This window comes from Entelurus aequoreus, linkage group LG23, assembly GCF_033978785.1.
Source record: "Entelurus aequoreus isolate RoL-2023_Sb linkage group LG23, RoL_Eaeq_v1.1, whole genome shotgun sequence".
In the NCBI taxonomy this organism is placed as follows: Eukaryota; Metazoa; Chordata; class Actinopteri; order Syngnathiformes; family Syngnathidae; genus Entelurus; species Entelurus aequoreus.
Window position 1 is genome coordinate 14,350,574 of NC_084753.1, and position 12,947 is coordinate 14,363,520.

General features: G+C 41.6%; 1 protein-coding gene and 1 long non-coding RNA gene across 4 annotated transcripts in view; one reads left to right on the forward strand and one right to left on the reverse strand.

The window, feature by feature from the left end:
• LOC133640979 (uncharacterized) overlaps positions 1 to 12,947 on the forward strand; it is a 118,194-nt gene that overhangs the window by 64,391 nt on the left and 40,856 nt on the right. The window lies entirely within an intron of this gene.
• kcnk3a (potassium channel, subfamily K, member 3a) overlaps positions 1 to 12,947 on the reverse strand; it is a 91,050-nt gene that overhangs the window by 37,872 nt on the left and 40,231 nt on the right. The gene's annotated exons all lie outside the window — the stretch shown is intronic.

Genomic DNA, 12,947 nt, shown 5'->3' on the forward strand with positions numbered 1-12,947 from the left:
TGTGTGACAGTCCACTTCATCCTGGTTGGCTTGTTGAGATATTAAGCAGATGCTGAATGAAATTGGAAATCAAACATCCCTCAGAGACGGAATTCACGCAGGCGAGCTTCAGCCATTTGCTGTCTGACTAAATCATCCTAGTGTCCTGAACCACTTGGCGTAGGCAGGAAGCTAATAGAGCAGCACGGTTGCCAATGTATTGAATGCAGTCGTCTCTGTGGAATGGAAAGCTGTTAGAGCAAACCGAGGTTTGTTAAACGTTAGAAAACTCATTTGGTTTGTCAATTATTGGACTGCAATGAACACACTCCTTTAGTATGTTGACAATAAACATACAAGGAGCTAGAATTTTTCCGGTTTCAGTTTGTGGTTCAGTCTCTCAAGCCTGGCTTACGTTCCTGTGTCAAGTCGCCAGGGTACGATAGGTCAGCTCACCCCTCCCCCTCAAAATTGTTTTGCGTGCAAAAAATATTTGTGATTGGTCCGCTTTTTTTTTTACATTATTTCCAGTTTGAATATGACTCGGTCAAAAGGTGTACCGCCCACACTCATGAACACTTTCTCTGATAGTGGATCAACATTTAACACATCGATTAGTTCCAGCTATTATAAAGCTAACAAGCATTGGCATCATAAGGCTGAATGAAGCCCCCTTAAAATGTTCTTAAGCCCATCTAAAAAATGTGGTGTATTTAAAAAAAAAATGTAAATAAAAAATTGCAGGAAAATACAATATAAATTAGGGATGTCCCATAATATCGGACTGACGATATTATCGGCCAATAAATGCTTTAAAATGTAATATCGGAAATTATCGGTATCGGTTTCAGAATTATCGGTTTCAAAAAGTACAACTTATGACTTTTTAAAACGCCGCTGTGTACACGGACGTAGGGAGGAGTACAGAGCGCCAATAAACCTTAAAGGCACTGCCTTAGCGTGCCGGCCCAGTCACATAATATCTACGGCTTTTCACACACACAAGTGAATGCAAGGCATACTTGGTCAACAGCCATACAGGTCACACTGAGAGTGGACGTATAAACAACTTTAACACTGTTACAAATATGCGCCACACTGTGAACCCACACCAAACAAGAATGACAAACACATTTCGGGAGAACATCCGCACCGTAACACAACATAAACACAACAGAACAAATACCCAGAACTCCTTGCAGCACTACCTCTTTCGGGACGCTACAATATACACCCCCGCTATACCCCCCCACCTCAACCTCCTCATGCTCTCTCAGGGAGAGCATGTCCCAAATTCCAAGCTGCTGTTTTGAGGCATGTTTAAAAAAATTATGCACTTTGTGACTTCAATAATAAATATGGCAGTGCCATGTTGGCATTTTTTTTCCATAACTTGAGTTGATTTATTTTTGGAAAACCTTGTTACATTGTTTAACGCATCCAGCGGGGCATCACAACAAAATTAGGCATAATAATGTGTAGGATTGGGTATCGTTTGAATTCGAACGATTCCGATTCCGATTCTTTGTTTCGATTCCGAGGCAGGGTCAAAAAAAAGTTTAGGATATTTTAAATGAGCTAGCTAACCTACAGTCTTTCTGAATGAAATAGTCTGACATTCTCCATCAATTTTAATTCTATTAACTTTTTATGAACTTTACTATAAATTCCTCACAGGGCTGTTTTCAACTAGAATATAAATATCAAATCTATGAACTTGAATATAAATATTATAAATTATGAATACATTTTCCCAGGGGTAAACTTTCCTCAAGAGAGCTTTATTTTTGAAAACCTCATGAAAACACATTTACACATAAGTGTATGATGCTGCAGGAAACCTCATGAAAACACATTTACACACACAAGTGTATGATGCTGCAGGTACTTAAAAATGTTACCGTGCTCCCACTGATGGGCTAACCAGGTGCAGAAAAGCAAATAAACAATAAGAAACAACTTGCAAAACCCAGTCCAGATTAGCAGCAGGTACAGTATAAAATCAGAGACAGTTCTTGTTTAGGAAAATGACCATATCCGCCTTCTCAGGCGGGATGCGTGAGCGTTCTGGACAGATAGTGTCTCCTGCTGTGGAAAATACACGTTCGCTGGGTGTGAAAGAAGCTTGAACGCATAAATAGGAGAAAGCGAGATCTGACAGCAAAGGATAAGTCTTTTGTTGGTTCCACCGGACCACCACCATGCAGCAGGGTCGTCAGACATAAGTATCGGTGGAACGTCCTGGTACATCTGCAGCTCTCTCTCCACTCGTTTCTTGATGGACATGGAGCTCTGTTATTTCGCGGTTATTTCATTTTTTTTTGTAAAGTAAAGCCACACTTTCGACCGCCGACGCCCGCTATCCATGCTTGAGCTTGACTGACTCGCTCGGCTCTACTAACACTTCCGGCGGTGGGCGCTTCTTCGTTGGTGTTCAGCGGCTTCTTCTTCCGGTTCGGCGGACATATTTTTTTCCGGTCGGCGGACTGGGTATCGAAAATAGGAATCGAAATTTAAACTTTTGAACGATTCCGGGAGAATCGGAACGTTAGTCCCGGTTCCAATCGATACTCGATACTCGATACCCAACCCTAATAATGTGTTAATTCCACGACTGTATATATCGGTATCGGTTGATATCGGAATCGGTAATTAAGAGTTGGACAATATCGGGATATCGGATATCGGCAAAAAAGGTTATTAAATATAAATAATATAACCTGTCATTATTCTCTATGATTATTAATTCATTTGAAGACCCTTTGTCAGTGCTTATCATCCAGTCCAATCCGTTCCACCAGTAACGCCCACATTACGATACTGAAACGTCAGTCCACGTTTTCACTGTTACCTTAGCAAGGTCGAGCCAGACCGCAGTCGCACGTCCTGCAGTGTTTACAGAAGTAAACTCAAAGTAAACATGCTTCAATTCTAGTCGTCTCGGTACTGGCGCATTTGTTGCAATTCCAAGGATACTGTGCAATCAAAGTCAACATTTTCTGAACCGCAGAGAAGATTATGAAAGAAGATGTCTCCCGCAGTTTTGTGGACATTTGCCTCAAAGTCTGCTTTGGAGAGCGTGTTGGCGGCAGTGGTGGAACATTGATTGACGTGAGTTCCTAAAACTAAATTTCTGCTAATTTGTCAACTATTTATTTAGTATCCGTTTGTTTCGGTGAATAATATACATCAATAATACATGTGATAAGCCTGTGTAGTCATCATTATTCGCCATTATGCGAGCGGAGTGCGGGAGATTTGACGCTGAAGTCGCATCACAACACTATCTGATTGATTTGTAATATAAAACTCATAATGATATTGCTGACAGAAAAATAACTTCCATACCGTATGATAAGCAAATTACACGACTACAGCTTTGTTGTATGGATGTGCTACTTAAACTTAATTTATGTAGTTTAACAGCCTTAGTGTTATTTTAGAGCAGTGTTTTGAGGGCTCTGAAAACTGGGATGACTGACAGACTCATGGTCAAAAAGGTGGAGTTCTTTGTTTTTTTGTCTTCATTTTTATCGTTTTCACCATAAATGGCAGGTTATTGTGATAGTCCATATCGCCTATCCCTACTTGCCAGGTATGGCCTGTGGGCCCTGAATTTGACACCTGTGGTCTAAATCAGGGTTCCCCAACCTTTTTTCTACCAGGGAACGGTTTAATATATGCATTATTTTCACGGACCGACTTGGTGCGTGTGGCAGTTAAAACCAGCAAAAAAAATGAGCATGAAAAATTGGCCTTTGGCTACAATCTGCCGCATTAACTTTTTATATTTCCATTAATGTGCATTGTCCCATGTACTATAACAAAGAAGTTCTATTAACAAGCTCATTGGTGTGTTTAGTAGGACAGGCGAAAGTTAAGTCGGAGAAAATGCGGTAGTTTATAAATTAATAAATGTTTCTGTGCGGGCTGGTAGCAAATGCGTCACGAACGGGTTGGGGACCGCTTAAATAACCATTTCAGTAATAACAGGAAACTAACAGTATTGCTTTTCAACCATTTCGATTTCTGCAGTAGTTTCTGTGTAATTTTAATACAGTAACAACAAGTTGTAAGCAAAAAAAATCTTGCAAGTGCAAAAATTATGAATCAAAGAGGTTGTGCACAGACAACATATCTTTGGGTGGACACCCAGGCCCTTTTTTTCAGGCAAGAAAGTTTCTTTCCACCAGAAGCTTCTCTGTTTTCAGGTCAACTCTGCAGTGCTGTGCAAGTTCCTTTACACTGCTATCATCTGTGCAACGTTTCCCTGCTAGCTTTTCCATGCTACAACACTGTCCTTATGTGTTTCGGCCATCTCCTGATGACTGAAGCTTTCTTACACTTACACTTTCAACCATATAGATGTATTCATTGTTGTCTAATTCTAATACAGTGTAAAAAAGTTGTGATGAAAAGATCTTGCAAGTGCAAAAAATTAGCTTTTTGCGTGCTTTTTGCTCAGCTCCCCCCTTTTCTTCAAACCTAGTGACACCCCTGCTAACAAGCTAGTAGAATGAGTTAGTAGTAACAAGTAAAACCAAAGCACCAATTTGATGAATGTCAAATGTTACAGTGCATGTTTGTTTAGTAGTTCTGAGTGGATGTGGATACTAAAAGCAGCTAGAACTATAATACAGCTAAAACAGATTGCTAGAATAAACTTGAGGAAGCTGAACTTTAGTTTGGTACAGTTATTTCACGTAAAAAAGTACAAGACACTTAGGAGCTAAAAGGCAATCGTTTAACAGAAGTTCTGAACTAAGACGAGTATTATTATAAAATACTTTTATAATACGTTTGTACAACTCGTTCAGAGGCTGTAAACCCACCTTCATGAACACTTTCTCAGATTTCGTATCAACATTTTCATTACATTTGACTAGGGCTGGGCGATATATTGAATATACTCGATATATCGCGGGTTTGTCTCTGTGCAATATAGAAAATGACTATATCGTGATATTCGAGTATACGTCCTCACACAGTTGCTTTTAGCTGCGGGCATTACACTTCAGGCTTTTCTCACTCTTTCTTGTCTCTGCTTCTCACAGAGACATAAAACAAGCGCACCTTCTTACATACGTCACATACTGTCGCAACGTCATACGCCCTCGCGGAGCAGACAGGTAGCGACATGGTAAAGTTAGCTGAGATGCTAGCGGTGTGGTAACAAATGAAGGAAGAATTATTTCCCAAGAAAAACAGCAGGGAGTCCATCGTCTGGCGGTGGTTTGGCTTCAAGCGGGAAGATGTTTTACAAGTATACGGCAAAAGCGTTGCTACAAAAAGTAGCAGCACTGCTAACGTGTAGCCTATCTAGCCATCCATTTTCTACCGCTTGTCCCTTTTGGGGTCGCGGTGGGTGCTGGAGCCTATCTCAGCTGCAGTTGGGCGGAAGGCGCGGTACATCCTGGACAAGTCGCCACCTCATCACAGGGCCAAGCATCATTTGAAAATTCCCCCGCTTGAAAATGAAGAGTGCTTGAAACTCCGCATGTCAACATCTCCGGCCGGTGCCACACCAACAAAATGCCGAAGCAACCATTTCCACATCAACACCGTATGAAAAAAATAGTCAACATCAGAAGGAGATAACGTCCGCGGGAACCTACCACATATCGAAGGACATACACTATTGGATTTCCTTTTATGCAGCTAATTTTTATTTGACAGTTATTGAAATATCTTGTGTAACATCATGCACGAAAGTGCACTTTATTTGTTTTAAACTATTGTAGTGGCGTTCTGTACAAAAAGTGCACTTTAATTTTGTGTTGTTTTGATATGTCATCTTAGTGACATCATGCACAAAAGTGCACTAATAGCTTGTTTTAAAATGTCTCTGACAATCTTGCACTTTCTGTTTTGGAATTTACATGAATGTTTGTGCCATTGCTTAAAACTGTTTAATAAATACAGTTTTGGTCAATTGACTTAGTTGTGATTTCCCTCTCTGCATGAAAGTTTAAAATGAGCATATATTAATGCAGTATGAACAAGGATGTTTTAATGTAGACACATAGAATCATCATACTGCTGTGATTATATGCATCAAGTGTCATTCAAGGCTAAGGCAAAATATCGAGATATGTATCGTGTATCGTGACATGGCCTAAAAATATCGAGATATTAATAAAAGGCCATATCGCCCAGCCCTACATTTGACCAATACCAATCCGTAAAGTCTGTGATCGGTCGGCCTATTGAATTGTTTCCTGTGTGTGTATGAATTGTTCACAGGGTGAACCGCCCACCTAAATAAAGACTTTCTCTGGTTTTGAATCAACATTTGATATAATAAAAATGTACTCTTGTAACAACTTTATTATTTTTAGCTCCAATAACACTCCCCTTCTAGCTTCAATTACTATTGAATGATTGCGATGAAAGAAGCAAACAAGCAAGTAGCGTACGCTACGCCGGCTCGTTCCTCCCCCCTAAACCCTTTTGCACAGGTTTGTGATTGGTCAGCTTTTTTTACATTATTTTCTGTGTGTGTACTACTGTTACTACTACAGTAGCTCTTGTTAGCTAATGTCAAGTTATACGGTGCACATTTGTGAGTGAAAAGCAAGTGTGTGCAGGCAAACAAACCAACCCGGAAATAATAAAAACAAAACAACAGCACTCGCCCTCTAGCTTATGCACTTGGTGGAAGTAATTAGCTCTTCACCTCTATAATTGGACACGCTCGACACCACACAGCAAATTTGTTTGTATACTGCCGTGCTGAGAGACAAAAGCTAAAGTAACCATTGCTTTCGTTTCGTTTTTGTACACACATTGCTGCCCTCCAAGATAAATATTTTGTTACATTATGAGGTGGCAACTTGTCCAGGGTGTACCCCGCCTTCCACCCGAATGCAGCTGAGATAGGCTCCAGCACCCCCCGCGACCCCGAACGGGACAAGCGGTAGAAAATGGATGCATGGATGGCTGGTTTCGGTTTCAAGTTCAGTCTCTGAGGCCATGGTTAACGCGCTTGCATCGAGGCCAGTGATGGGCAAGCTACTTGGAAAATGTAGTAAGGTGGGCTACAAGTTACTCTCGATTAAATGTAGCTAAGCTACAGGGAAAGCTATCCCCGGAGAATTGTGGCAAGCTACACTACAAGCTACACAGCAAATGTAGCTTGCTACATCAAAGCTACATTTAAGGTCATTTATGTCTATGGGCCCACATGTCTAATATCAATGTTAATGTAACTGAAAGTGTACAAATTGACCCTATAAGGGTCCATTACTATTAACTATCTGTCATTTAGCTGGGGATGACCTACAACTACCTCTAGGGGTCCCCGCACCCACTGCATGTATTTATTTAGTTTGCTTTTTCTTTGGCTCACCCCATAATGTTATTCAATTTTTCTGCCGACAGTAAAAAATAAAAAAACAGCATCTATCTATAACTTGACAAAAAAACAATGACTTGTGTGTTGTTTGGGAACAGTTGGTAATGGTTATGTGCAGTAAAACTTTTCATGAACATTACCTTCATGTGTGTTCCTAAATTTGTGTTGGATGCCTTAGATGAAGAGAGCAGTTTAGTTTTATGTTAGTTTTTAAAGGCCTACTGAAATGATTTTTTTTAATTTAAACGGGAATAGCAGATCTATTCTATGTGTCATACTTGATCATTTCGCGATATATTAGACGATAAAGATCGCAACTTTTGGTGTATGATAAAAAAAAGGCTTGCCCCTACCGGAAGTAGCGTGACGTAGTCAATTGAACATATACGCAAAGTTCCCTATTGTTTACAATGATGGCCGCCAGAAGTGAGAGAGATTCGGACCGAGAAAGCGACGATTTCCCCATTAATTTGAGCGAGGATGAAAGATTTGTGGATGAGGAAAGTGCAAGTGAAGGACTAGTGGGGAGTGGAAGCGATTCAGATAGGGAAGATGCTGTGAGAGTCGGGGGTGACCTGATATTCAGCTGGGAATGACTACAACAGTAAATAAACACAAGACATATATATACTCTATTAGCCACAACACAACCAGGCTTATATTTAATATGCCACAAATTAATCCCACATAAAAACACCTCGGTGTTTGTTATTCTAGCTACTAGCTCGAGCTAGTTATAGCTCGAGCGGTATATGGACGGGATCCCGTCCATAAAACCCGCCAATACAATTCAAACACCTGCACAACACACACACTCACTCAGCCCAAAGGACCGTTCACCTAACCCAAGGTTCATAAAGCTTATATATTTAACCAAAGTTACGTACATGACACGCACGTACGGGCAAGCGATCAAATGTTTGGAAGCGCGCGGGTGGGACCTGATATTCAGCTGGGAATGACTACAACAGTAATTAAACACAAGACATATATGTACTCTATTAGCCACAACACAACCAGGCTTATATTTAATATGCCACAAATTAATCCCGCATAACAAACACCTAGGTGTTTGTTATGCTAGCTCCTAGCTACTAGCTCGAGCTAGTTATAGCAAGCGATCAAATGTTTGGAAGCGTGCGGGGGTGGGTGACCTGATATTCAGCTGGGAATGACTACAACAGTAAATAAACACAAGACATATATATACTCTATTAGCCACAACACAACCAGGCTTATATTTAATATGCCACAAATGAATCCCGCATAACAAACACCTAGGTGTATGTTATGCTAGCTCCTAGCTACTAGCTCGAGCTAGTTATCGCAAGCGATCAAATGTTTGGAAGCGTACTCACGGTATCGCGTCTGCATCTGTTAACAAAGTCAAAGTCCTCCTGGTAAGAGTCTCTGTTGTCCGAGTTCTTCGATCTTGACTGCATCTTTCGGGAATGTAAACAATGAAACACCGACTGTGTTGTGTTGCTGACTTCCCTCGCAAAATACTCAGCTTCGCACCGACTTTCTTCTTTGCTTGCTCAGCTTCTTTCTCCATAATGCAATGAACAAATTGCAACAGATTCACCAACACAGATGTCCAGAATACTGTGGAATAATGAGATGAAAACAGAGCTATTTTGTATTGGCTTCAATGTGGAAGCCATACCTGTGTTAAACTGGCTACGTCACGCGCATACGTCATCCTCCAAAGGCGTTTTGAACCGGAAGTGTGGCGGGAAATTTAAAATTGCACTTTATAAGTTAACCCGGCCGTATTGGCATGTGTTGCAATGTTAAGATTTCATCATTGATATATAAACTATCAGACTGCGTGGTCAGTAGCAGTGGGTTTCAGTAGGCCTTTAATTGTTTAAACCAAACCATAAGGATTTGGGCATTGTTTTCTGTAAATGCATACATTTGTCTAGATATGACCAAGGACATGCATTATTGTGGTTTTCTCAGACGTCGTCTTCATCACTAAAGGAAAAATCTAATCTGCGGGAGAGAATCCCCCTGCCATTTTCAAGTATGTTTCTTTTATTTCTTTTTGAGTCATCTTTGACTGCTTCGTCATCATGTGACATGAGTGTGTGTCTGTTATGAATTATTTTGCCTTTGATTGGCCAGTCCGTAATGTTTCGCCCTAACCTTAGCCAATTGTGACTCATCATACACAACCAACCAATCATCATGGATTTTCTCCGTATGTATGGATGTTCTCAAGTCATCCAGGTCATTGTATTTTCTTTGTATTTTTTTGGGGGGCCTGGATTCGCAGTCTATTTTCTCTCTTTGTAGCTTCTAGCTTTGATGTAAGCTGGCTACAATGATCTAAAAATAGCTAAGCTACAGGAAAAGCTACTCGTTCAAAAAGTAGCCAAGCTACTGGGCAATGTAGTTAACCTACATAGCTTAGCTACATCTAGCGTGTTACTGCCCATCACTGATCGAGTCACACTGACTCGCTCCTCCCCCTCCAAACCCTCTGACGCATCGTGACGGGCACCTCCCTAAAAAAAATCTAACTGGACCGTTAAGTCTGTGATTGGTCTGCTTTTTTTATATTATTTCCTGTGTATGGACAACTCGTTCAGAGGGTGTAATGAACGATTTCTCTGATTTTGGATCTGGACTGTTGTAACTACAAATACCTCTAGGGGTCCCCGTACCCCACTCTTTTTGCAGATGATGTGGTCCTGATGGCTTCATCTGGCCAGGATCTTCAGCTCTCACTGGATCGGTTCGCTGCCGAGTGTGAAGCGACTGGGATGGGAATCAGCACCTCCAAGTCCGAGTCCATGGTTCTTGCCCGGAATAGGGTGGAGTGCCATCTCCGGGCTGGGGAGGAGATCTTGCCCCAAGTGGAGGAGTTCAAGTACCTCGAAATCTTGTTCAGGGGTGAGGGAAGAGTGGATCGGGAGATCGACAAGTGGATCGGTGCGGCGTCTTCAGTAATGCGTAGGCTGTATCGATTCGTTGTGGTGAAGAAGGAGTTGAGCCGGAAGGCAAAGCTCTCAATTTACCGGTTAATCTACGTTTCCATCCTAACCTATGGTCATGAGCTTTGGGTTATGACTGAAAGGACAAGATCACGGGTACAAGCTGCCAAAGTGAGTTTCCTCCGCCGGGTGGCGGGGCTCTCCCTTAGAGATAGGGTGAGAAGCTCTGCCATCCGGGAGGAGCTCAAAGTAAAGCCGCTGCTCCTCCACATCGAGAGGAGCCAGATGAGGTGGTTCGGGCATCTGGTCAGGATGCCACTTGAACGCCTCCCTAGGGAGGTGTTTCGGGCACGTCCGACCGATAGGAGGCCACAGGGAAGACCCAGGACACGTTGGGAAGACTATGGCTCCCGGCTGACCCGGGAACGCCTCGGGTTCCCCCGGGAGGAGCTGGACAAAGTGGCTGGGGAGAGGGAAGTCTGGGCCTCTCTGCTTAGGCTGCTGCCCCCGCGACCTGACCTCGGATAAGCGGAAGAAGATGGATGGATGGACTGTTGTAACACAGTGATTAGTTCCAGATGCTTGCAATAAAGGGAGCTAACAACCTATTAGAAGGGTGTTCGCTAATGTGAAAAGCAAGTGTGTGCTGGGAAACCAACCAACCAACCAAGAAAGAATGAAAACAATATCTCTCGCCCTCTAGCTTACGCATTTGCTATGCTGAGGCAGAAAATCTAAAGTAACCATTGCTCTCCCATCATTGTCATGCCTGGGAGACTGCTCAGTGCTTCAGGAATCATATCAAAACACAGTCAGCTGATATGAAGTCCCTCCACCAGCGACCCACCACCCTGAAAGATATGTGTGTGTGAGAGCTGCATTTCATGATAATGTGCATTCCTCAGGGAGGATTCCTCCATGGTGGTCGTGCCACTGACCAAGAGGCTTGTTTAATGTGCGTCTTAATCCGCCATATGTCGACTTAGCGTCACCAAGTTCAACACATCGTTAGTGAGAAAAAGGTTTGCGCTGTGAGCATGTCTTACGTAAGGTTGGTTATTAGAGACTGTTAATGACCTGGAAGTGCGAATGTGTGTTTGCGACGGACTCCAGGTGTGCCCAGGGTGTCCACTGCCTCGTTTGGGTGTGCTCATATCTCGCTGCTGATGAGCTAGATTGCAAAGCAATATTCGCACTGTCCCCTTGCAGCAAAACACTTTTGGATTTGATTTAATGTGTTCTCACAGTGCTTGTGAGCTTGCTCAGACTTTCTCCCATAGTCCAAAAAATAAGATCTTATGTAAAAATATGCTGAAGAAGAATAGAGCCTACACAGGAAGTTACTGTATTGGTATAAAAACACTTAAACTTCACGCTAAAGGTGGTGATTGTTATTGTTTGTATGTTTTACTAAACCATAACCCTGAGCAGTATAAGCGGTGTAGAAAATGGGTAGATTAAAGTGCGGTTTACCTAAACAATAAGTTTTTTTATACTTATGTAATAATTAGAAGTGTTAAAGAAGATGTCAAATCAAACCACCCTTCATTATTAAAGGTTTTTTCATACACAAAAAATGCAACACAAAGTGCTTTACAGACTTAAAAACAATGCCCGATGCCCCACATCCCTCATCATCAATCACATGCACACACACACACACACGTGTGCACACACACACCTACAGTTCAATGCATGGCTGAGTACAGAGGAGCCAGGTGAAAAAACACCATCACATAATATACTCCCCTTCACATAAGGTATCCGGCATTACAGTCAATTATTTTTTGTACTTACGCTACCGTTCAAAAGTTTGGGGTCACATTGAAATGTCCTTATTTTTGAAGGAAAAGCACTGTACTTTTCAATGAAGATAACTTTAAACTAGTCTTAACTTTAAAGAAATACACTCTATACATTGCTAATGTGGTAAATGACTATTCTAGCTGCAAATGTCTGGTTTTTGGTGCAATATCTACATAGGTGTATAGAGGCCCATTTCCAGCAACTATCACTCCAGTGTTCTAATGGTACAATGTGTTTGCTCATTGGCTCAGAATCATGTTCACACATCTGAAAACAGTTTAGCTCGTTACAGAACCTACAAAACTGACCTTCCTTTGAGCAGATTGAGTTTCTGGAGCATCACATTTGTGGGGTCAAATAAACGCTCAAAATGGCCAGAAAAAGAGAACTTTCATCTGAAACTCGACAGTCTATTCTTGTTCTTAGAAATGAAGGCTATTCCACAAAATTGTTTGGGTGACCCCAAACTTTTGAACGGTAGTGTATATGCAATGTTCGAAAAGTAATTAATTACAGTTACTTGTTAATTTCCCCCAAAAAAGTAATTCATTTATTCTTTAGTAGATGTAATTGATAACTAGGGAAAGTGATTAATAGGTCACTTTTTTAAACTTTCATGTATCTGGTGTATGCAGTTGAGAGATCATTCATGAGAGAAGAGTGTGCGAGTGTGTGCCTTTAAGAGGCGGTGCTTGTTGTCAGGTGAAGCGTGACGTCAGTGAGGGCATGCTAATTAGCTGTTTTAGCGCACCTCTGGTAGTCTGTTGTTGACGGTAGGGCTGGTGGAATGTTTTTAATGATAGTTATTAAAGCGATTGAACATATTTGTCCACAAACAAGGTATTATTATTGTTAATGATCGTCAC